At 47.3% G+C, this 26,230-nt stretch overlaps 1 protein-coding gene across 2 annotated transcripts in view; it reads left to right on the top strand.

Annotated features, from left to right (window-relative positions):
• The first annotated feature begins 450 nt into the window (after positions 1–450).
• The window catches only part of GTF2IRD1 (GTF2I repeat domain containing 1), a 173,118-nt gene continuing 147,338 nt past the window's right edge, over positions 451–26,230 (top strand). The window contains exon 1 of one of the 2 annotated variants that reach the window (XM_074974916.1): positions 451–582. The gene's annotated coding sequence lies outside the window, so the exon portion shown is untranslated. Of the gene's footprint in view, positions 583–22,056; positions 22,076–26,230 lie in introns of those variants that run through there. The other variant, XM_074974919.1, reaches the window with a different exon arrangement.

The following is a 26,230-nucleotide window of genomic DNA, read 5'->3' as shown; positions in this document are numbered from 1 at the left end:
GTATTTATAATAGCGTTAAATATGAATTAATTAATATTAAATAAAAATTGTGGTTTAAATGCAGAAGAGGGGGTCACACTCAGCGGCTTGCTGGGGGCAAGGGGGTCCCCAGTACAAAAGTTTGAGACCCGCTGTCCTATTCTCCACCAGGCTCCCCATGCCCCCGCCATGCCCCTGTTCTCTGCTCCCCGGGGCCCCTCCCCGTGGCGCCGGGCCATGCCCAGGCCCCCCCCCCGGCCGGGCTGGCTAATCCTGTATGTAAATGGCAGCCAATGGATGCTGCTGTTGAGCGGGGCTGGGATTAGCGCCGGGGCGAATGGCTGGCAATCTTACTGGGATTACAGAACAAAGAGCCTCTCTCGGCAGCCCCCGGGAGCAGGGGGCCCCGGCCGGCCCGCCCGCCCAGCCAGGCCGGCAGGGAATTACCCCTCCCCCACGCTCCCCGCCCGCCCGCTTCCCCCGCTCCGCTCCGCGCGGATTACATCCAGGGGCGGCAGGAGCCGGGCTGGAGCAGCCGGGCGAGGCTGCGCCCCGCCACCCCGGGCGGGAGGAGCCGGGCTGCGGGCGAGGCTGAGCCCTGCGGTAAGAGAGAAACTTTCCCTGCCCCCCCCCCCCCGGCTACATTGTATCGGGGCAGGCGGGGATTCGAATTCGCGGGTCGGGCCCCCCCCTTTCCCCCGCCTCCCCGGGGGGGGGGGGACGGGACCTGCCGCTGCTGGGAATGAGGTCAGTGACCGGGAGGAAAGCTGGGGGGGGGGGGTTGCTGGTCCCCACCCCCAGTGCTGCTCCCCCGGCTCCTTGCCGCGCCTGCTTCCTCCCCTGGGGTCGGGGGGGGGCGCTAAGGTGACTTTGTCACGCAGGGACCTTTCCCCTTGGAGGGCCGGAGCTGGGGACACAAGCTCCCGGGGGATCGGCTTTATTATTATTATTTATTATTATTTTGGGGGGGTGTGTGTGTGTGTGGGGGGGGTGTTGTCTTTGCTCCCGTCTGCTTCGAACTGGCGTTTACACCGGCTGGCTTGGCGTCTGTCAGAGCTGGGCCTTGAGAGCCGGAGTTCCCACGCGCTGGGGGGGGGGCATGATGGGCAGATGCTGAGGGGACGTCACCTGCCCCAGGTAGGTTTGGCCTCCCCGGCTGGGGCTGCTGGGCTTGCCCCGAGAGGAAGCTGCTAAAAATGGACTGACCCGCCCGCGGAGGGCGGCGTTTTTCCCACCCTCCGCGCGGTGGAAGGCGGCAGCAGAGTTTAAACTAACAGTGCCCCCCCCCGGGTTACCTGGCTGGACACGCCAGGCTCTGGCAAAGCCAGGAACCGAACGCAGATACCTGTAGGGAAGAGGCTTTTACCCTTTCCAAGTGAAGTGACCAGTGAGCTCCCTTGGCACTGCTGCATGAAGGGGGGGCGGTTCTCTCTCTGCATGGGGATCAAGCCAGGTGCGGGTCAGAGTGTTGCATGTTGGGGAGACTTGTGCCCTGTCCCTCCAGTTCCTGGGGATAGTGAGGCATCCACTCAGGATAAGCTGGACATCCGAGTGGTCCCACTGATCGGTCTCGTGCTGGAGCCGGCTGGCTTCATGTGTGGATGGTGGTGACTCTTGCCGCTGTTGGAAGTCTCCTGAGTAATTCCCCCTCTGGGTCGAGTTGTTTGTTGGTGGGCGGTGGACTTGCAGTCGGGAGGCACAGAGGTGGCGTTTCTCTGCGGCCGGATGGCAGGAGTGACTGGAGGATCCAGGAACTGAATGCAAGGTGGATTCATTGTGGAATTGAGAATCTGTGTTGAAGAGGCAATGTGGTCTGGTGGAGAGGGAGTCAGGAGTCTATTTCTGGCTCTGCTACTGACCCGCTGCATGACCTCAGATGAGTCCCTTCATCCTTCTGTTCCTTCCTCCTCCGTCCCTTGTCTGTCTTTGTCTATTTAAAAAATAAGCTCTACTTCCTCTTAAGATGTCTATACAGCGCCTAGTACAATGAGGTTCCTGAGCTTGGTTGGGGCCTCTAGGTGTGACCATTATGCTCCTACCAGTACTACCAGATGAACCATATGTAAGTACTCTAGGGGAAACTGACACCTCCTGGGGGAAACTGACATCTTATTGTACATCATACCTTTAATCAAAAAGGATCCCAAAACTTTAAAATCTGACCTGTTGTTGCTGGGCCAGTTAGGACAGCTCTTTGACTCATCAAGGTTCCATGTACTCCGTAGCTCTGTGAAATCTGCCGTGGCATTTGCCTTTTGCTACTGAATTGTGCTCCAGATTCTTAGTTTCCATTTTAAAAATGATCCAGAGCCTAATCCTTTGTTTGGGAAGGAGACCTTCCAGACGAGAGCAGGGTGTCAGATGATGTGGTCTTGTCTTGATGAATTTTCAGAGAGCCTGAAACAATAGCTCTGAGAGTCATGAATTGTCCTGTTTATATCGGTGACATGCTGACTCTGAAGCCTAATGATGGCAACATTGTTACTTATTTCACTGATGAATCTTTTAGCAAAAACTTTGCTAATGTGTTTGTCCCACAATGTCCAATTACCTCTCATTCCTCTCCAGTTTCTGAAAGCCCTTACCGTCCATTATACAGCTGCCAAAACTTCAGCTGTCTGCTCCTGATCATGTATCTGATACAGTTATGCAGGACATCAATTGCCTCATTAGGGACAATGCAAAGTAAACTTAAGTTAATATGAAATTTAATGCAAGGCATAATGTACGGATTACATTACTGATTCATAGTTTAATTCCAGGAGAACCTCAGTTTTAAAAACTTTGTATAAGCCTGCCACAGTGTTTCCTGAATGCTGCCTCAGTTTACCATGGAATACCTCTGAGAAGGGGGAATTTGCCACAGAAAGCTGGCTAAGAGTGCTACACACTGTGTGGGGCTGGAGCTACTGTACATGTTACCTGTTACTTTTCTTTCCCTTCTTCCCTAAGACGCTCATTGCTTGGGTCTCAATCCTGCAAAGACCAAGTGTGAGTGTAACTGTATGCCTTGATTTCAGTGAGGCTACTTGTGTGTAACATTTTCTTTGTGGACTTAAGTCTTTGCCAACTTGGGGGCCTTAGTGAGAAAATAACCTCTTGGGAGAGGCCAAAAGTGTTTGAGGCTTGTCACAGCCTAAGTCCTTGCTTATCTGCAGGGTTGAGCCTTTAATTCTGTTGGTGCAAGGATTCCAGGTGAAATTTAGCTGTGTGGCATTGCTGGTACATCTGAGGTACTGAGCACCAGGACAGACCTTTCCTGTGTCTTTACACATGACAGGAGCTCCTGGGATGCTCAGCCCACCTGGGGGAAATTTTCCTGGAGACTCTGAGTGGAACCAGGGTACCCATCTCCAGTTTCAGATGTTCTGTTTCTAGAGTATTGTTTGGTTGTTGAGGGGGGAGTATGGGTAGCCTACTGCTTCATCTTACTATTGATTAAAACAGGAAAGTCTGCAGTGGGGTGATATTTATCCTTGTGAGCAGCAGAATCAATCCCAGAACATTGTTCAGTGGGGGTATTGCTGAGAACTCAGGGCTGTTGTCTGGGGAGACTGAGGCATGTAAGAATTGTACCTTTCCTTTCTTTGGGACCTGCCAGGTTGTATCAAGTCAGTGGTCTGGCTAGTTCCCTATCCTGGCTCTGAGAGCTGCCTATGCCAGTTGCTCTAGAGCAGTGGTTCTCAATCTTTTCCATAATAGGATATCCCCAACTCATCTAGCTTGGATCCTCCTCCATTTAGCACTATTGGAAGGACACTGTGCTTAGAGGATGCTGTGTGAGCTGGGCATTGGCTTCCCAGGGGCTAGCACTTCTGAGTTCGTTGTGTAAGTAGAAATCCTTGCCCCTTGAAGTTAGACTCCATGGCAATCGTTTATGGGTCTCCTGCCCTCTTTCAGCTTGGTATAGTTTGCTAACGTTTTAAAATGTCTTGTAGCCTATTTAATACAGTTGAAAATTGTGATCCTACACAGGTTGCATCCCCAGGTTGGAAGATCTGTAACCCTACTTGAGCCTACTGAGGTTTAAAGGAAAAAATGGAATACCTAAATAAAGCACACTCAACCTCCAGACTGCCCTCGACCAGAATGCTTGACCAAGTTTCCCCGCAAGATGAGAAGACTAGATGCATTTGTGGATGCAGTCCTTGTCCCCTGGATTCTCATCTTCTCCTCCCCATCCCTCATATTGCCTTTGGGTGCCAGCTTGTCCCTAGGAATAGAGTCCTGTGTTTGTGCCTCCTCTTTTGTCTCCTTTGCTGCCGTCTTCCCTGCTAGGGTTTACCTCCAGTTCAGAGGGTCTCATGCCCGTCTTCACTTAGATTGGCCTAGACCAGAGTCAGAGTAGGAGGGAGGAAACATTTTTAACTCATCTCCTGGATTTGGAGAAATAAAGAGCTCGGTATGAGTGGAGCTTGATGAAATCGTAGGCTCACCCATGTGCAACACCTTGTGTGATTGGGGCCTTAGACTGAAACCATCTGCTGGTCTATATGATCATGCAATCATCCACTAGAAATAGCTCTGCCACCCTATCTCCCAAGTATCACTGTAGGTTTAATCAAAATTCATACAAACTCTCTTGCAGTCTAGCTATGGGTCGAGAAGAGTGAGACCAGATAGGGCTTCTGCAAAAGTGTTTTCTGTGGTCCTCCACCTGTAAGGAATATGCTTGCTGCCTCACCAATAGGACAGGCTCGTGTGTTGCAGCACGAGTGCATAAAGTTGCTCTTCCAGTGGAAACGTTTGTCAGATTACACACAGAACTCATGCTTAGAAATTTTTTTTGAAGCTAGCTGCTTATCCTTGAAAGGATCCTATATATATTCATCATATTAATTAAATCTCTTCAAAAGGAGCTGGGGCAAAAATACTATTCAATCTTACCCCTCCTCAGTCTGCCACTTCTTCTGAGCTCTCTGACAATACTATTAATTCTGCACACTTCACTAGTGCCATACTGACTTGCAAACTTCAGTTCGGCTGGGGGTAATTAGTCCAGTGTAGAGGCTTCTGAACATTTATAGCTACAAAATTGCATTGTCCGGGCTGAACTCTGCATCCGAAGGGGAGGAATTCTTTGATGCTGTGCTAAACAATGGTAGCATGAATCCAGATCCAAAGTTTAGTCTAAAACTGTTTGGTTCTCATGCTCCTCCTGATGAGGCAAAGGTTTTTATTCCACCAGTTTTGCAGCACTGAAAAGACACAGGCCTAGGATCGCTCCTGAATCGACCCCTCAGCCAAATTCCTCATGAAATGTCATTGTTAATATAGCTACTGCTCATTTAAATCTAAACCCCAGTGTGCCAAAAAAAAATTTTTTTTCTCCTTATCCCAACATGCTGTTCCCACAGAAAATAGATAAAAAAAGTTTTAGGCCCTTATCAATACAGTGTACTTCCTTTGGGAATCTTGTCAGTTGAATCCAGAAAGCCACGTTCTGCTCTGTGACACTGCAGTAAAATCTGGAGTAACTTCATCCAAACCAGTGGATTTACACCAGTGAAACTGAGTACAGACTTGGGCCCAAAGCATTCACAAAAAGCTTAGTGTTAGCAGTGGACAGCTCGGAGATCAGTAGCCAGCGTGTAAAGCAGACACCGAGGTTTTCCATGTCTAAATGAGTTTATTCCCCTTGCTCAGGGAAGATGGTATCCAATCAAACGGTGTGTGGAAATATCGTTGTTACATTTCTTTCTGCAAAGCCGACTGATTATGGGTGTGGAGAAATGCTGATTGCTGTTAGTACAGCTAATGGGGCCACTGGCCTAAGTGTCTTGTGCTACCTTCTGGGAAAGGTTCAACCTACAGGTCAGTTGGTTACACCCACGCATACTGCAGTTTAGAAATGTGGCACGGAAGAAATCCTGTGTGATAGCGGTTGCTACAAGGCCCTGTGGGGGGGTGTGTGAGAGATTTTCTGAAGCACCTCTATGTATTAGTGTCCTTTTCCAGTGCTAACCCACTTTCTGAAACTTCTGGGTGAAAAGCAGTGTAAAGGTTGGGTTTTCAAGCTACCGAAATTGTCCGTGTGACAGATTCCACCAGGCAGGATTGTAAGGGAGGGGTGCAGGGGACATGGTTACAAAGAGCTATCTATGTTGGAAGTCTCTGTGTTGAGAACGTGAGGGATGGGGTTTTCAGACGCACTCTGTGTTGGCCTTGCTGTACCCAGTTGAAATCAGTGGGCGTTTTACTGCAAAGTGAAGCCACTGCTTGAAAAATCCCAGATGAAAGCTGTAGAATGGCCTTCAGCTGTTTGTAATGGCCACCAAACAGTTCATGACCCAAAACAGCAGGAGCCCATGCCACCCCACAAGGGGGTGTTGAGAAGGGCAGCCTGGCAATAGCACTGTTAGCAGGAAGTGTAAACTCTCTTAGAAACTAGACAAAGCGTGATCTGAACTCCATCTTGGTTCCAGATACCACAGTGATAGACACAATATAAATAGTTGGATGAAATTTATAGACCGTGGTTTCCCCTGGTTATTTTGTCCACCAACATATGGGCTGCCTCTGGCTGACTCTATTTGCTTGCAGCCTCAAAAGAGAATTCCAAGTTATTGCAGGAGCAATATGTTCGATGTCCGGGCTGTATCGTGCAGAACCTGCTGAGGTTCTGATCTTTCCTACATTTTACCACCTCGTGCCTGCTCCCAAGCCCGCAAAAGCTCCTATTGACTTCGCTAGGCTTTGGCTCGGACTCCTCTTCCTTCGACCTGAGAGCCAGCATTTTCAGAAGGGCTCGTCGCCTGCAGTCAGGCCCAGATTTTCCAGAAGAGCTCTCCCTGTCCTGGCGGTAGGAGTCATTCAGAAAATCAAGCAGGTCGCCCTGGATTGTCCGGCAGTGCCCTCGTACATTGTGGGCACTACTGGAAACACATAAATAATCCATTAGGGTACAGCTTTTTTTTTTTTTTTTTTTTTTTTTTTTGATGGCCTATGGAAGATCAGGTTTGAACAGCTCACGTGCCTTTTAGAGCAAGGGCCGCTTGCTTCTACTCCTCCCTCATGTCTTACAGTAGGATCCACTCCATACCATCAGCCCTAAGAGGTAGCAGCGTGGTGACTGGTTAGGCCCTGCAAAACTGGGATAATTCTCATTGGTGTCCAAGACTCTACAGCTCTATATTGTGGTTCTCATTCAGTGGGGTACTTAGGCATGTGCCTCGCTCTGTGTGAATAATCCCATGGCCTGACACTGGACCAGTCACGTGATTGAAGCAGGGTCACTTGCTTAAGTAGCTTGCTAAAGCGCAAATGGAGAGAGAAATGTGTAGCTTATGGTTTGGAAAGTCTTTACATCAGGGTTGTTCTAAGGCCGGAAGTTTTCACTCCCTCTCAAGAGTCGTTGCAGCCATATTTCGAAGAGGACATCCAGATGCTGCAGTCATTTCCAAAGGATCTTACAAACTCCACCAGTAAAGATTTTTTTCCCCCTTCAGTACAAATATTACTACTGCAGGAAACACCTTTCCAAAAGCTGGCTGCATCATACTGGGATTTACAGTTATTTCTACAAGCAGTCACTGATCAGACTTTCTTATAATCTAGGTTTTGTCTCTGCTTGGGGCTAAAATCCTACTATGCCCATTTAAAAAAGAAAATTAACTTCAGCCAGATGAATAGGGGACCACAGGGCACTAAGCACCATTCGCCTGCCTTTGCTAATTCACAAAAGTAAAGTGGTCCTTTACCCAGGACTCACTTCATCAAGGTAATCTGTGCCCTTCACTTGAATCATGAGGCTACTTTCTCTTTATTTTCTCCAGACCTGCAACATCATAAGGATAAAATATCTGTTCACTCACAGGCTTATAAAAACCAGGTAGGGACTGAGTGAGGTGTGTGTGTGGGGTTTTTTTTTAATAAATATTTAATGAAGACCCCTCAGCAATTTTTATTGTCTTTCGTCTTCACAATAACTGCTTCACTCTTTCCCACAGAAGGTTATGAAGGACGAAATCAACCTCCCTTTATTTCCCCCTCCTTATCTTGGGTCTTTGTCCAGTTGGGTCTGCCTGTGGAATTGGCATCATGGGCCAGATTTGCAAAAGAGCTCAATTCCCATTTAGGCCAGATTTTTTTTTTTTTTTTAAGAAAAGCTCTCTGTGTGTTGGGTGCATGGGCTCTTCTGAAAATCTGGCCCTTGTTTAGGACAGCCAGAGCTACATTAGTAAGGATTTAAAAAAAAAAAAAACAAAACCCCAAACATCCCTCTCCGCCTCTCCCCCCTCCCCCCAAACATTTTTTGAAGGGTTACCAACCCTGGTGCTTCAGGGCATAAATCAATCTATAGCAGGTGAATGTTAGGAAGACACTTTCTCTATGGGCCAATTATTCCATAACTACCTTATACAGTGTTCCTTGCGCCTTTCTCTGTAGCATCTGGTACCAGCTGCTGTCAGAGGCTAGATTGGCCACGGGACTGTTATGGTCCTGTCTTTCTAGGAAAATAATGCTCCCACTAGAATGCTTGGGAGCAGGGGCTTTCAAAGTTGCAAGATAATTTCTTTTGGGAGAGTACCATCTTTCTGTTCTGTGGTTGTACAGTGTCTAATACAGGGAGCCCCTGATCCATGTCTGAGGCTCCTAGGTAGTACAGCAGTAGAAATAACTAGCTATGCTCATTTTAACAAACGAGTTCATTTTAAAGAGGCTGAGTTCTATCTGTGAAACAGGAAGGAGAGTTTTGGAGACTGTTTATTCAGCTCCCTACGAAAGGGAGGCAAGAAGAATTTTTCCCCTTATCTCTGATTCTTCCTCCAACAGAGAAAGGGGCAGAGTGGATCTGATTGTAACCGCAAACATCTATTGAAAAAACAAAACAGCATCACACTTCCTCATTCTGTCTCCTAAATAACACTGCTGCAAAGAATGGCGCCCCGAAACAATAAACTCTATTGCAAACTATTTCCACTTAAAAAAACCCCAACCCTACACAAACCCAAACCATTCCGTCTATTAATAATCCTCTGACACCACACCCACGCACACACGTGCTCTAAAAATCTACCCCTGCCCTACACACGTGTCCACATACTGCAACCTATAACTGGTTTGCGTTGTTTAAAACATCCACTTCTAACTGCTTCCCCCGGGTCAGAGTTAAAGGTTGTATGTTTTGCGTGGAGAGGAAGGGAAATGTGCCAGGGTCTGTGTGTTGTGGGTGAGATAATCTGGGGAAGACAATATCATGGTGGTTGTAGATTACAAGGGATACGTGAGGACTTTCTGGCTTTGTGGTGGTTGCATTGGGCATATATGCCATGGGTGGCCAAATTTACTAATCCTCCAAGCTGCATATGATGATCTTCAGAAGTTCAGGAGCCGGGCTTACCTGCTGGGGCTCAGCACCTCCCACAGGGCAGAAACCCCTAGCCCCACCACCCTGTCACAGGGCAGAAGTCCTGAGCTCCCGCCGCCCCAGTCTGGTAGATGGAGAATGCCTCCGTGAGCCACATTTTAACTGTAAGAGAAATGTGGCTTGCGAGCTGTGGTTTGGCCACCCCAGTATATGCCCTTGAACGATCTTAATAGTTTAAATGGGGTGGTCTGTGTGTGTCTTGGAAAAACTTTCTTCTCTAGCTATGTTTAATTATAGGTATCTCTGACCTTACCCAGTGAATTTGCTCTGATGCCACAAATCCATTCATCTTTTTTACTGTTTAGTGACCAAGTCCTTCTTTTACGTGGAAGACTCACATTGTGATACCGTACGAGTGAACAATCAGTCACTTGTTTGTGGCATCAAAGCTGGTCATTGTAGCATTTAAGGAGTGGCCCTGTAAGCCTTGTCCTCACTGGTGAGCACCAAAGTCCGTAACTCAGGAAAGGCTCTGTGCTGTTCGCTGTGTGGGAAGATGATTTATGGGAGGGGCCAAAGGTGAGCTGTTTTAGGGTAGTCAAGGGAGTGCGATCGTGGCTAGGTTTGAGTATTGGTGCAAAGTTATGCACAGATGAAAGATGCAAACAGGGTTTTGTTTCTAATTAATGGTAGCCTTGGATGTCGAAATTATGGCCAGCCAGATATTAAAGGCCGGTACAAATTTCAGGATATGTAAGGTCCCTTCACCCAGAGACTTCTGAGGTCTTGAGAGCCCATGACACACCGCATTGATGGCTGCATTTAGGAACAGTGATTCCCATCCACTGGTTCACAACTTCAGTGTGTGAGTAGTCCCACTGAAGCCGACGGGACTACTTGTGAGTGTGAAGTTAAGCATGTGCACAAGTCTTTGCAAGGTTGATGCGTATCTTGTAAGCCCTTGGAGCAGGGGCTTTGTCCATTTTTATGCACAATTTCCCCGCCCAGTGGTGTTACTTGAATAACAGTGCAACCCTAGCGCCGTTTTTAATGCAGAATTCTCCAGCCCAGGCACAGAATCAACCGGCCTGCTCTTCTGCTATGATAAGTAATATTTTACATACTTGTCAAAGAAAATTACTTATCCTGGGCGAGTGAGTGGACAGAATTTTGCGAGGTGGTTATAATATTCTGTGGTAAATAACTGGGCAGGGTGGGGGTGGTCTCAGGGATGACAGTGAGTGTAGAAAATAAAAGATGACATTTCTCTATCTAATTTCTAAGGGCCTGATTCCCATATACACTAAATATACAGTATAAAATCCCTTTATGCTGATCTGGCAGTGTAGTGTGGAAATTACACCCATTATTGCAGTGCTTCCTGGGATCCTCAGTCATGAATCGGGACCCTCCTGTACAAGCACAGAACAAAGACAGTCCCTGCCTCCAAGATATTACAGTTTAAATGCACCTACGTGAAGGCCCTGGCCACTGTAATTGAGAAACTCCATGTTTTCATACTATGCTAGCTGACTTGCAGCCTTCTGTGTTTTAGGGCTTAGTGGTGAATGAGGATATAATAGCTCAGTGGTTTGAGCATTGGCTTGCTAAACCCAGGGTTGTGAGTTCAATCCTTGAGGGGGCCATTTAGGGATCTGGGGCAAAAATTGGGGATTGGTCCTGCTTTGAGCAGGGGCTTGGACTAGATGACCTCCTGAGGTCCCTTCCAACTCTGATGTTCTATATATGTGGCATTTCATGGATGTATATAATTCACAAGATTTTTAAACTTTAAAATAAAGTAGCGCTGTTAATGTGATCTATACAGGTATAACTTAAAAAAAAACATCCCTCTCCTGCTGCATCTTATTTGATTTTGGATTGTTGAAGCACAGGAAGTGGCTACTGTCTTTGGAGTTCTGTCTCATACTTGTGAGGTAAATAATATACCATCTGTTAAAGCGCTCCTGAACACAGAATTAGTACAATCAGTGCACTGAGGGATAGCGATTGGCTATGCTATGCCATTTCTCAATAACTGCTTTGTTTGTGCTAATGAAAAGTAACCAAACTCACCATGGCGGTCTGGAGACCTGGTGCCTGATCTTGCTTTTACTGGTGTACATTTGTACCAGCGTACAAATTCTGTAAGAAAAGAGCCCAGGCCCATGGACTTGGGTGCACCCAGCTGGCTGTCCAGGATACCTGTTTGACGACATGTGCTGGGGTAGAACTGGGCTTTTCCCGTGGCCATCGGTGAGAACACAAAGCGTGACAGGAATGCTACTGTACTGTGTGTTGTCATAGAATTTCAGGTCAGAAGGGAGCCTGCAGCTCATCTAGTCTGGCCTTCTACCTATCACAGGCCATTAAACACCACCCAGTTACCCCTTTCACAGCTATTCTGCCACCGGCTGGCGTTGACAATAGGCAGACCTGCACGTTTATTCCTTTACCAATTAAGGGCTTGTCTATCCTTAAAACGCTACAGAAGCACAGCTGTGTTGCTGTAGCCCTTTTGTGTTGACAGGATGGGGAGGTATTCACTTGTCACTGTTGCAGGTATTCCACCTCCCTGAGAAGCGGGAGCTCTGTCGACCTGGCACTGTCTACACGGGGAATTAGGTCGGCTTAACTACATCACTCAGGGGGGCGGATTTTTCACACCCCTGACAGATGTTAAACTGACCTAATTTTCTAGCTTGGACCAGGCCCACGTCCTGGTGATCACTGGACAGCAGAACGAGGGGAGAGCTACACCTTTTTTCATTTTGTGGGACAGATGAATCTACTGCTTTACTTATTTAGGGAGATGTTTGGCAGACTGGTACAAGAAGAAATCACAATGCAGCAGTGGCCTGGGGTGTGTGCAAGAGGTGCTCATTGATGACAAGCTGACCTAGACTATTCTGTATACAAAATCCAGTGGCACAGGGTGCGGTGTTACAATACTGACAGCCAAGGATCTCAAAGATCCTTTTGTGCATTAATGAATGAAGCTTACAAGCTCCCATGATGCAACAAAGTGGCATTATCCCCATTATATAGAAGGGGAAACTGGGGCACAGAGGATTTGTCAGAACCTCTGAGCACCTGTAGCTCCAACAGAAGTCAACGGTGCTCAGTTCCTCTGCAGATCAGGCCCCAAGTGACTTGTCAAAAGTCAGTGAGTCAGTGGCAGAGCCAGGAGCAGAATCCAGAGAGGCTGACTCAGCTCTAACCATAAGTCCATGTTCCCTCCCCTGCAATTTTGTGTGTGTTCCTGTATGGGCTATAATGTAACATTAATCCTTTGTAAACCGGTACTCAAGTAGGACCAGAATCAACTTGCGTTGTAGTCTCTGGAATGATCTGGGAGCTGGATTGCACCCATTTGGTAAATTCTTGGCGCGTATGGCAGCTGGTGTAGGCAGGAGAGGCTCACAGAGCGATAGGGTGGAAGGGACCATGAGGGTCATCTGGTCTAACCCCCCTGCCAACATGCAGGGTTTGTTGTGTCTAAACATTAATCATCCAAGACAGATGGCTACCCAGCATCTTTCTGAATGCCTCTAGTGAAGGAGCTTCCATGACTTCCTCAGGCAGTTTCTTCCATTGTCCTGCTGTTCCTACACTTAAGAAGTTTTTCCTGAGATTTAATCTAAAACCGCTATGCTGTAGTTTGAACCCGACGCCTCTTGTCCTGCCCACTGTGGTGAGGGAGAACAACTTTTCTCCCTCTTATGGCAGCTCTTCAAGTATCTGAAGACTGCTATCATATCCCCCCTTAATCTCCTTTTTTCCAAACTAAACATACCCAGTTCCTTCAGCCTCTGCTCACATGGTGTGCATTCCATTCCGTTGATCATCTTTGTCACTCGCCTCTGGATCCTTTCTAGTTTCTCTGCTTCTCCTTCCCCCATCCTTACCTTGCAGCCCTCAGTTTCTTGAGATCAAAGTTTCTAGTAAAGCAGGGAAGGGCTGATTTCAGACTCTGCTTTGCCAGCCCTTCTGTTCAGGTTCTGCCTTAGGTTTGGAAATGACCGTCTTCCCCCCAGTTGGGCCCTCTGTGGTGCTCTTGCATGGTGTATTGAAAATGGGAGCCGCCCTGAGCAAGACGACAGGACCAGCTGCATCCCAGCATATGGGAGCGGTTCTGAAGGAATCCATCCCTCTTCCAGATAATTACATCAGGTGATGAGCATGGAAGGAAAGACAGGAGGGGAGCCAGTCTGGGACAATAAGGAGCTCTGCTTCCCTACCCTGGCTGAGGCAGATGATATATCCTGCTGAAAGGGCCCTGTTAGAAGCCTGTGTGCTATCACTGGGAGGGAAAAATGGCCTTTCAGTTTGTAAAATATGGTAGGAACTTTAAAGAGCCTTCTGGCATTGGGCCTTTAAATAAACATCCTTATTGGGGCATGGGCTCTGCATCCAGCACAATGCAGATTGGGGGTGTGACTGTATCGGTGCCCTAAGTGCACACACTGACAAGGTTATAGATTAGCTTCATCAGAGGAGGCTTGCTGAAAATAAATTACTCTGTACCCTTTAGGGGGTATCACAAGCTGTAATTTTGTCTTGAGTTTCTGGGGATGAACACCTAGAAAACCCCCTCGATGAAATTACATCCAACATCCAGCCTCCCTGAAGGGGATGTTTTGTTTTGATGTATATTTTATTATTACTATCCGGTTTTAGCCTTTATCTATAAAACAAGTTGGTTACAGGAATTGGTAGGCACTTGCTACGGCAGTGTTAAAACCACTGTGTAAACTGTGATGCTAAAAGCAGGATTAGTTTGGATTTATTGCTGGTTTTTAGTAAGAATCTGTACGGGCTTATTAACTCTCTAATGCATGCACCAAATAGGCCATCTTTTCTCTTTGTGTCCATGTTAATCTGTATGTTTCCCCTGCCATTGCGCTAACTGGCTGTTTGCCATTGTTCTCCTTGACAGTTTATTATGTAGTGCATTGTGTGTTTCTTCTTTAAATACATCACTTGGGAGAAGTGTATGCCAAACATTTGAAATGCTGATGAAACAACACAGTTAAAACCAAGTGGCCCATGTGCTATTAATACAAATCTGCAGTGAGAACAGTAGGCGGGCGACCTTTAACAAGACATTAAACATTTATTAAAACCATTAGAATTAGTGTCAGGTTGTATTTATTTAAAAAAAGTCAACTCGGCTAGCACAGAAACATGAGTGGTGAAATGACAGTCTTGAAAGATGCTTGAATTGGTTTAGTTTATTTCCCTGCCTGCGTCCGATGCACACAGCCAGCGTGGCAACTTGCCAATCTCCAGTGGGTAAATTGGCACAGTGCTGGATGGCTTCTCGTTTAATAACGGGCCCAATCCTAGAAGAAGCTGAACGCCTCATGAAGACAGTGCTGAGTGTCTCCCTGAAACGAATGGGTGCTCAGCAGCACCTCACAGGACTGGGCCCTGCAATTCCATAGGAAAGTGCCATGGCATCAGACCCAAACTGGAGGCGATTATCTTGCGCCTGTCTTTTGACCTTGGAGCATAACTGTCAGAAGTGCAGAGAACCCTAGCTCCAGCCGCTGTCAGTGGTATTGACAAGCACTCAGCACCCCTGAAAAATTAACTCCACAGTATCTGATGATGATATTGTTCCCCCTTCCCCTCTCCCCCAGTTATATTTGCAGAAGGAACAGGCTTTTCAGGTGCCACAGCTTCTGAGTGGAAAGGCATGATGGGGAAAACACAACTGAGCTCTGTGAGCCGTGTCCTCTTCACCCCCTTCTGTTGCACAACATTGCTGGCAGTTGGGAGAACTTCCTTCTGCTCTCGACATGGGAGGAGAAAATGCATCAGAACACACGTTGCAGGGAACAGCTTTTCCCTGGCAGGGTGGGGATAGATTTGAAGATGAAGTAGGCCTTGTCCAGCTCTGATTTTTGTGTCGGGGCACAGACGTTCTGTAGAAAACACTGGGCGTAACCTGGAATAGGTGAAGGATGCTCAGATCCACTGATCTAGGGCCCAGAGAACTAAAAAACTCCTGTCCCCAGGTCACTGTGCTGCAGCAACCGAAGCTGCTGCACTTGTTTGCTTGGTGCAGTGGCTGGCTCTGCAGGCCTCCCTCTCTGAGATGACTCTAGCGGGGCTGGGCAATGTTCCTCTGAGCTGGGGGCTGGCCTAGCCTGTTAGATAAGCCCTATACAAATAACACCTGACTTGGTCCCTGCACAACAATACTGAATACCAAAAAATATACTCCCAGTTTAAAATGGCCACACACATTAAGGGAATAAGTAACAGAGGGGTAGCTGTGCGTGCATCCGACGAAGTAGGTATTCGCCCGTGAAAGCTTATGCTCCAATACGTCTGTAAGGTGTCACAGGACTCTTTGCCGCTATTAAGGGACTAAATAACACTCTGAGGGCGGAGGTCTTGTGAAAAGCATGACTCATTAACCCACTGTGCTTTCATAGATCAGGTAAATCCTATCTCCCACACTGAATCTGAGCGTGTGGGCTCAGTGCATTGGCACTACAAGATGAGGAGGAGGGAGGCATCTTTCCTCCTGGGTACTCCGTGGCCTTTGCTGCATCCTCCGGGATGCAGTAGATGCCACTTGTGTCACAACCCTCCTCCATAGAGAGGAAGTGTCAGTGGATCCACTGACCCGGTCACACCTCGAAGCTCTGCTCTGGGGTGTCGCTGTGGGCTCTTAGGTGGCCTAGTGGATAGAAGACTGTGACTCGGGCGACCTGGGTTCTGCTACTGGCCTGCTGGGTGACCCTGGGCATTTCACCTCTCTATGCTTCAGGCTCAGTCTGCACTGAGAAGTTACGTCGACATAGCTACTCGTGTCAGGGGTGTGACTGTCACACTATGCCTGTCAGAACCCCAGTGTAGACACGGCTGTATTGATGGACGAGGGCTTCCACTGACGTAGCTAATCTCATTCAGGGAGAGGGTGTTCCCACGCTGACTAGGGGGCTGTTCTGGCATAGCTATGCTAGTATAATCTCTGTAGCGTAGACATACTCATCTATCCCATCAATGAAATAGGGATAATAATGACCTACTTTTTGAGACCCACTGATGAAAAGTGCTCTATAAGAGCTAGGGAATGATGTTATATTAAATGCTGGCCTCCCACCCGTGCTTTCCTCACCCACACCGCAGCATTCAGGGCCCCTGTTGTGTCCAGGAGGATAGGAGTTCTTTATAAATTAAGCAGCCTACTCTATGTGCGAAAAGATCTAATCCATAGTATCCTCAGCCTTACACCAGGGGTCTCTCTGCTCTTTCTAGCAACCATCTCCATGTTGCCCCACACTTGTGATTTTTGTCACAGTACTTGGAGGTTTCTCGTAAAGCCCTAGCTTCAGGAGTCCTGTGAATACATGACAGTCTCAGCTTTGCTTTGTTTTATTAAGGGTTCTAGTTTTATGGTTGCAGAGAAAAGCTTGCTAGCATGATATGAGTGCCCCCTAAAGGCTCAGAAACCCCTATTAAAAGCAAATGTATTGATTTGTTTTTTGTAAAATCTCAGGGTTTTTAAGCCCTTTCCTAACTTCGGGAGACGTGACTCCAAACTCAATTTCGAACGCTTGGGGTTGGCAATGCTGCATCTGCTGGCCAGGCTGTGATAACAAACCAGTCCCATAGCTCTTGACATTGCGGCCCTTAAGGTACAGCTAAACTGCAAAAAAAAAAAAACCACAAAAAAACAAAAAAAACAAACCCCACCTGTGGCCGGCCACAAGTCTCTGAGCCCGGGTCTACAGATGTGGGCTCGCGCTTCGGTGCTAAAATTGTCCGTGTAGATGTTCCTACTTGGGCTCTGAGATCCAACCCCTCACTGGGTTTCAGAGCCTCAGTGGGAACGTCCATACCGCTAGGTTTAACGCCATAGCTCAAGCTCCACGAGCCCAAGTCTGTAGGCCCAGGTTATGAGACTTGCTGCCGTGTGGTGGTTTTTTTGCCTGCAGCTTGTGTAGACATACTGAGCTAGCTTGAATCTCCCTGCCTTGGGCACTGCAGCTACTCGCCCAAGTAATTACCCAGCCCACACAAAACCCATGATTCTCTGGCTTCACTACTCCAGTACCCAAGCCAGCTGGATTAAAGCTAGTTTTGGTCCGTCTCCACTAGCCACGATCACACCCTGTGATTGCAGTGTAGGCATACCCGTAGTGGGCCGCACTCAGAGGCTGTCTGCATACGCTGCTCCTCTGAGGCAAGAGGAAATGAGTCTGGACCAAGCAGTGCTTCTCACGCTCTGTGGTCTGTAGAGTACTTACACGCGGCCCATGGAGCAATGGCTGGCCACGTGGTGCTGGCTCCTCCTTGCTCCCTGCAGTTCAGTCACATTAAAAACAGCTGAAACGACATGCAGCACTTGGCTCATGGCACTTTTGCCTCACGTAGCCAATGGCTGTCGGTGCAACAGGGTTGTTGGTGCAACGGGGATGTCGTGCGACTGGCACAAACTCGCTAAAGGGGAGGGGAAGTGGTTTGCACAAGCCCGAATGGGAGCTGAGTTGTCCAGCAGACAGTCTGTCTAGGAGCCTGTGTTTTCACACTGTGAGAGAGCATGTGAAGCCCTGGACTAGGGGGAGGTGCTCTCTCCTATTATAGGTTAGGCCCAGTTAAGCAGCCATTAATTGTATTTTGTTGATCCTGCTTCTGTGCCCTTTGCCTCAGCTAAGCAGACCCCAGATGGAGCTGAAGTCCAGCTCTGAGGGATTACTACTTCACCCCATGCATTGTCCGTGCCCAGATGGCTAAACTTTGAGTTGGGGTTCCCATCCTTTAGTTCTCTCCTCCTTTGCTGGAATCGAAGAGGGAGAAAAGCAAAAGGCAGCGCCATGGTAGAAAGATCAGCCACAATGTATGAGTCTGTTCAGGGAATCATAATTCCATGGTTATGCCATTGAAAGGCTCAGTGGGTCTGCCCTCCTCCTCCGAAAGGCAGCAGAATGGGAAAGGGCCCAGGAAAGTCATGTAGAGCAAGAAACAACTGCTGACGTGCTGTAAAATAACAAGCGCTGATTGAAACGCCTTTTGATTTTACGGGGCTTGTGAGGCGTGAAATACTGAGCCGTTTCCCAGGCCCCTCAAATGCATGTTGTGGTTACCCCACCAATATTTTTCCAACCCTAGGATTGTGTACAAGATGGGGGGGGGGGGGGGAGGGAGATTTGAGAGCATTCCTTGGTCATAGGCAAACTGCCTGCTTCCTTTTTGTGCTCTCTGCCATCCGCCTCCTCGCAGTCAGTGCCGTCCTTTAGGTTCTGATTTACCAGGCAGCTACCCCAAGGATTAAGCACTCTCTCAAAGTCTTTGTTTTCTGATGTTTGCTATTGTAATGTATGTATGATGCTGCTGCTTTTTTGAAAAACAAGGTCCTTATCTCTGTGGGAATTACACCTGCCTAAATATAGAGGTATCAATGGATACACTTGCAAGGCACTTCACGACAAAAGCAGCCTTTGCTGCCATTGCAGGGATACAAAAGTTTACTCTGCCTTAGCCGCCAGCTAGACTGGAGATCTCCTCTACTCCATACTTAGGAGCATACAAATACCTGGCCCTCAAGGGCTCTTTGAAAGCAGATGGGGATGCTTTATTATCTCAATGCAGTTAAGATGTATGTATTTTTTGTTTACTAGTGGTCTTCCCCCCCCCCCCCCCCCGATCATTGTTGTTGTTACGACTGGTCAGTATTTTGTTACCAGTTGATTTTATGATTTGTTGGTGTTTGTGGGTTTTTTTTTTTTTTTTTTTTTTTTTTTTGCCTGTGTTTGGTGACCTTCCAGGCACGCTGCACTAGGCCTCGTTTGATAGGATTTTTGGCGAGCGCTGAGGATACGCATCCCATAACAATGAAGGGGAGGAGAGGAGTGTATTTGTACTCAAAGCAATAAAATCCCAGCATCATTCATCAGTGACGTGTTAGGGCACCTAGAACCTTGGCTAGGCATCTATTTTAAATCTCAATAAATAAATAGAAAATAAATAACCTGACGATCTTAGATCCTTTGGCTGGTCATTGTTTTGATGTGGTGGCAGGCCAGTTTTTCCAAAGAACTCAGACCCAGATTTTCAAAGGTATTTAGGTTCCTAACTTCCACTGAAATCCAATGGGAGTAAGAGCCTACGTACCTTTGAGGATCTGGGACTCAGCTCCCACTGAGACATAAGTGTCAGGTTTTCCAAAGCGCCCACCATCCAGCAGCTCCCTCTGGGCACTCAGGGTCTGTCTATGCTGCACACGCAGCTTGGGTCTGCAGGACCCACACTTGTAGGCTCTGTGCTTGAGTGTCCACACTGCATCCTGGGTCCATGCTCCACCAGGCAGACCTTCTGACTTGGGTCTGCAGCTTCACCTGCATCCACGCTGCAGAATGACAGGGCTTGGATCCTGGTCACTGTGGGACTTGAGCTCTGACCCATCCCCCTAGCTGGGTCCTAGAACCCAGGTCCTGAGTGCTTGCTGATCTTAGACAGGTTTGCGTGTGGACATACGGAAGAGATTCAAACCTGAGTCCAAGCCCGTGCTTCGTGTGCAGCGTAGACACAATCTTATGGGGCAGATTCTCAAAAGAGCTCTGCAACCAACGTTTTGTACGCTCAGCACAGGGAGCTCTTTTGAAAATCTAACCCAGTGGTTCTCAACCCATGGCCCCATCAGCATACCACTGAGGGCCATGTGACGTCCTCAGGGCCAGGCAGGTAGTATATCTATTGTGTGAATGCAGCCCATGTAACAGAGAGCTGCATATGCGACCCACAATGGTAAATACTGCATATTGTGTCTTTTGTCTGGCAAAAAAAAAATTCCCTGAAACCTTCTCCCCTCCCCCCCCCCACTTACATTAATTTTTATGGGGAAATTGGATTCGCTTTACATCATTTCGCTTCAGGTTCCATTTTTCAGGAACATAACTGCAATGTTAAGTGAGAACCGCTGACCCTACCCCATTTGAGGCCTTTTTTCACAATTCTGGCCATAATGGCTCTAGCCGTCCTCTCCTTTTTACACTCCATCCCTTTCCCATCAGGGAAGGTGCTTTCACTGATTTGCCGTGCTGCAGTTCTTTATGTGCAGCCCCACTGTGGAGCAAAGCTCGGTTATTTTGTTAGGCAGGAAACACTGCGCTCGTGTAGCCAGTTATTCGAGCAGCCGTTCAAGTGTCCATCGGCAATTGGAGGGAGTCGTTTAAAGACGTTAAAAGACGCAGCGGGGGCCGGGGGGGGAAGAGATTAGAGGAACAGGAAAGAAAATTATCTACCGGATGACAGCCACAGAGAGCGGGGGTTGGGGGTGGGAAGCTCCCCTCCTGAAGATCTTGCTGCTGGGAAGAGTGGGGTGAGGGGGATCTGGTGCATGAGTGCAGAAGTTAGCATGAGGGGAAACAAAGAACATGCTTGCCTGGCTCCCTGCTTCCCCTGTAGCTAATCAGCAATGGCTGTATCTCATTCAGAAGGGAATGGCAGACTTATAGAGTCTTTGAATGACAAATGTGCAGAGCGTCTGAAGTCCCCTGCCTGTTCCTAGGCTGTAAATTTGTAGCTATATTTCTGAAAAGCCTAACAGCAAATGCAGTTCTTCTTAAACTGCTGTGTGTGGTGGGTGTTTGTTCCCCCCCCCCCCCCCCCACTAACCTGCTCTTAGCTAGAGATGTTCCAAAAAAGCATTTAAGGCCAGAACGTTCACTTTGGGTATTGATTTTTCTGTCTGGCTTGAATCTGTTGCCCTTGCTCTTCTGCATGTGTTTGAAAAGGGAATGGGGAGGACTAGACTTTAATGGGTGCTTCTGTATGAGCTGAGTGTTGCTGGACTATGTGTGGTGCTGTCCGGAACGGTGGCTTTGTTCTTTGGTTAACCTTGAAAGTTAGTAGTTGGAGCCAGATGTACAAAAAAGCTCAGGGTTAGCTATTCCAAGGCTCAGCATCCATAACGGTGGCCAAACTTTTCCAAAATGCTCAGCAGCAGCTACCGTTGTGACTCCTACAGCCAGACTTTCAGAGAGCTGGTCACCCAATTCGGTGAGCTTTTTTTGAAAACCCTGCTGCTTATTTTGGTACCTAAATGGGAACTGAGATGGCTTGAAAATCAGGCCTTACATGTGCTTAATTCTTAGTATAGTGTTGTCAGCAACTGATGTTTGTGGGGGGCAGAGAGACTGGAGGAGGACTGGTCACTGGGGCAGCTTGTGTTTAGGTGTTGATACTTGCAATAGTGTCCTGTCTTCTCGGCTGCTGGGGAAAGGGGAAACCAAAACTCATTTTGTAAAAGCAGAAGAAATAGGACCATGGAGATCTTTCTCTCTCCTCTCCCACCCCCTGAGGTAGACGGGGGGGAATGTAACAGAATGTAGAATGACATTAAACCAAGGAAAATGTAGTCTGAATATCCGGGAAGACCTATTCACAATGACCTCTTTGGATTGCAATGGTCCTCCAAGAAAAGTGATGGAGGCCCTGGCACTTGGGTCATTTAAAATTGGGTTGCAGGGAATAGTCCTTCACTGGCAGGGGATCTTCTGCGTCTGTCCCATCAGACCCTAGAGCACCTGTTGCATTAGTAATTAGCAGGGTCCTGCTGTCATATCTGTGAGAATATATTTTTAGTAATACGTCCTAACCACTGTATTTTGGACTCAATTCAGTTCCAGATCTCTGCTTGGATTCCTGTCCTCTGCCACTATGGAGAGCCTTGGTCTGATCCTTCCCGGGGCAGGGACCCTCCTAACGAAGCACTGACCTGAAAAGTACAGAGCTCACATCTGCATGGACTAGGCTACTTGGTTAAAGGTGCTTTGGTCGTAATTTGAGTTTTGGGCTGCTCCCTCGTCTCCCCACCTCCCATCTTTCTAAGGTCAGGTTATTTTACATAAGAACGGCCATAGTGGGTTAGACCAAACGTCCATCTAACCCAGTATCCTGTCTTCCAACAATGGCCAATGTCTGGTGCTTCATAGGAAATTAACAGAACGGGTAACGATCTAGTGAGCCGTCATCCGCTGTCACCCATTCCCAGCTTCCGTAAAACAGAGGCCAGGGACACCATCCCTGCCCTGGCTAATAGCCATTGATGGATCAGGTCAGGTTGTTAAAACTTGAGCTAACGAAAGCCAGAGATGCAAACAACGAGGTGATGATGCGTGAACGCAAGCCCTGTGTGGGTTTTCACCAAGGTACATAATAGCAGGACAGCTAGTCGGCCGCCCAGCCTGCTCCTGAGGTTTCTAAAGAGGACAAGGTGTTGCAGCTGAGCAGATGAAATAAATGACTCTTTAAATATTTACTTTTACATTATAAAGTAGCTTTGTGTTTACCCACTTTGAGGCTCTGGTGTGTGTGTGTGTGTGTGTGTGTGTGAAGAGCTTAGCAAAGAGCTCTCTAGCTTCCTTTGGAATGACTCCCTGAGGCTCCTGCTGCAGTATCTTGGGCTTGAAAGCAGATTGGCAACATCGCTGATGGGTGACTCACTCAGATTACCTAATTGCTTGCAACCCATTTAAGGGCAGCTGATTAAGAAATTAATTCACAATCTTAGGCTACATAGATCCAGATTTGAATGCTTTGATCACAGCGGAATAGGAAGGGATACAGGCAAACGTCACTTTCCATCCATCTCTCGGAAGCAAGGGTAATTAAGGTGCTTCTGATGTTTGGACGATCAAGGCTCTGGTGTTCAAATTTACATAGATAGAGGCAGACACGTTTACATTAAGGTTATCCCTTTTGGACTGGATTCCCTCTAGAAATGGATTGGAGACACCTTCAGTTCTAGTTTAGGTGAGCCCTCAGCTCTGCTCTTAGTGAAAGATATAATTTGCCACAGTATCTCTGTTCTCCCCTCCACGGCAGCTGTGATTCTTGCCCAAGGTTCAAATCTGATCAGACTGTTGGTAGAGGACATTCTTGGTTAAGGAATACCTTCTCTGATATTTTCCAGGTCCTCCTCATTGTTTTAGAGCCTTCGGGCAAGGTCTTTTCCTTCAGCTCATTGTATCTAACCTAATCTGTCTAATTCCATGCTCCTCACACAGCGCCTGAGTGCTTAATGAAATTTTCATTGCCACAGCATAAAGGCCCAAATGTTTGTGCCCTTCTAGGTCCTGTAGAACTTGATAGAAAGTGATAACCTGACTATAGAGCTTTGTACTATTCTGCAGGTTTAACAGAGAGTTACGGCCATGCTCTAGAATTTTATTGGGGATCTTAAAAACCCTATGGAAAGGATCTCTTTGTTTTCTATAAAATTCTATAGGTTTTTGGAATAATTTATATGGTGCAATATCCCATTTCTCTAGAACGCTACCGGTTTCATCTCTCTAAGATTCTGTAGGACTTTCCCATAGGGCTGCTCATGAATGGCCAGAGCCTTGTTTTCTCTGGGACTATTATTTGTATTACAAACATTCCTCACAGTGTACAGAGGGACTTACTGAGACTAGACCCCCATTGTGCTAGGTGCTGCACAGATGCATAATAAGAGTGTCAAAGAGCTCACAATCTAAATAGACGAGACCAAGAACGGGGAAACAAGGCACTGGGAGGTGAAGCGAGTTGGCCGGTATCACCCAGCAGGTCAGTGCAGAGCCAGGAATAAAACCCAGGTCTCTGGAGTCCCACTCCAGTGCCCTGTCGGACAATGCTGCCTGTCAGTGCAGCATGTGTGCACATGCACACATAATACAAATTTAGTACCCCCCACCCATTCTGTGATTTGCCTTTATTGTTACCTTTGGCAAAACTCGGCCTAAACTTGGTCAAAAATATCCTGTCCAAGTCTGTCATTTATGTCAAATGTTCACTGTCTTGGGGTTTGGTTTTGTTTTTTTTTTTAAACCCTGCTGCTTCTGCTGACAAGAATGAGGTAGTTCTGCACAAACAAGCTGTAGACATCCAGCAAATTCAGAATTAAGACTAAAGCAAGAAGAAACGCAAACATTAGAAAGGATGGAAATGCACAGTGCAGGCCCCCAGTCCACCTGAACTCTGCTTCTCTGGTGAGGCACTGAAGGCAAAACAAACAATGAGACGGGTCCATTGCAAACAGTGTAATCTCAGCAGCGACCACAAACACTTGAATGTCTGCTCTTAATCGGTCAGCACTTGAGCAAACACCAGTCTTTGGTGAGCTGGGACTCTATGGATTGAAAGGCGCTATATTCTCAGCGGTTGCATTCTACCCCAATATTGGTTTTGTTCCATTGTGTTAAAAAGGAAGTAAAATGGACTTGCCCCTGGTTTAGGGGGAAAGGGGCAGTAAATGGAAAAAACAGGCTTTCTTTTTCTTTTCTATTCTATTCTGCTTGTGTGTACAAAAATAATAAGGCCAAATTTTTGAAAGGACGGCCTCTCTTGACCGTGCAATGTGTGTCGGTAATGTTTGCACTTGCCTTTTCGCATCTGCATTCACAAGTGAATTGTGAGAGCCATTTATATTACGGTAACTGTTATAGGCCCCATTTGCCAGGCATGTGCACGCATGCGCACACACACAGTAAGAGCCGGTCCCTGCCCTGAAGATCTTAGTCTAAACATGTGACATACAAAGGGTGGGAGGAGAAACAGAGGCAAAGTGATGTGCCCAAGGTCACCCAGGAGGACAGTGACCGAGCCAGAAACAGAGCCTAGGACTCCTGCCTCCCAGTTCAGTGCCCTGTCCACTAGACTGTGCTGCATTCCTATTTTCAGCATGCTCCATTTAATATATGGTAGTGGGTACTAGTCTGCAATTGACTTGATCTCACCTTGCCCCCTTAAGGAGGCACTGAATTTGAGATGCTGTTTCTGTTTTCACTTTTCAAGAGCCTAAAACGCCCGATTAAAACGGTGCAGTTGCTGCTTAAAAAGAAATGTGCCCCAAGGCAGGTTTGCTTTGCAGGATTAAAAGCAAATAAATATTTATACAATATGCAAATCGGACTCGATAAGATATGCATGTCAGTGAGAATTTGAAGTGGTTTAGTTTTGGGTCCAAGGTTAGGGTGTGTTTGTATCAGTACATTTATATAATTTTAAAGTAACGTTTTTCTCCCCAAACGAAACCTAGTCAGTTTTTCGCTTCTTGAACTGCTCTGGTTTTAGGTTTCATGATTTACATACTCCCCCATATCTTGGAACAGTGACCTAGATGGATTGATTGGATTGGAAAAAAGAAGCCATAGAGGGAGTAACACAAGCTGCATTTCTTATGCAAATACGACATTGGTGCAGCTCCTAATATTCAGTGTGTTTACACTTAAGGGCAAACAACTGCCGACTTAGTTTCAACAAATACTGTGTTTCACAGTGAGTGAGAATTACATCTGATCTGGAATTTAATGCAACATACATACATACGTGTATGGAAATGGCCCACCTTGATTATCATACACATTGTAAGGAGAGTGATCACTTTAGATAAGCTATTACCAGCAGGAGAGTGGGGTGGGGGGAGAGAGAACCTTTTGTAGTGATAAACACCCATTTTTTCATGGTTTGTGTGTATAAAAACATCTTCTGTATTTTCCACAGTATGCATCCGATGAAGTGAGCTGCAGCTCACGAAAGCTTATGCTCAAATAAATTGGTTAGTCTCTAAGGTGCCACAAGTACTCCTTTTCTACATACGTGTATGCAGAACCCAAGGCTCAGAGTCAACCTGTCACCTGCCACGGTTACAACTCCCCCGCCGCTGCTGCTGTTTGGTAGTGGAAGAATTCCGCAGACAGGGGGCCTGAATCTCTGTTGTCCTGTGCGATCATTCACACCGGTGTGTAACTCTGCCAAGTCAGAGCCCTAGCACTGGTGTAAATGATGGCACATGGAGAGCCCAGGGCCAGTGGGTAGCTTCCCCCACGACTGTGTTTACAGCAATAGAAGCTAATTTAAGTACATGAACGATGTTCTGCGATTATCAGCCCAGATTAGGTCTGAACCAGTGAACCTGGGGTTCTGGATCCTGTTGCCAGT

This window comes from Natator depressus, chromosome 17 (assembly GCF_965152275.1).
Source record: "Natator depressus isolate rNatDep1 chromosome 17, rNatDep2.hap1, whole genome shotgun sequence".
NCBI classification, from domain to species: Eukaryota; Metazoa; Chordata; order Testudines; family Cheloniidae; genus Natator; species Natator depressus.
The sequence above is the reverse complement of the archived record's forward strand: the minus strand, read 5'-3'. Positions and strand labels throughout refer to the sequence as shown.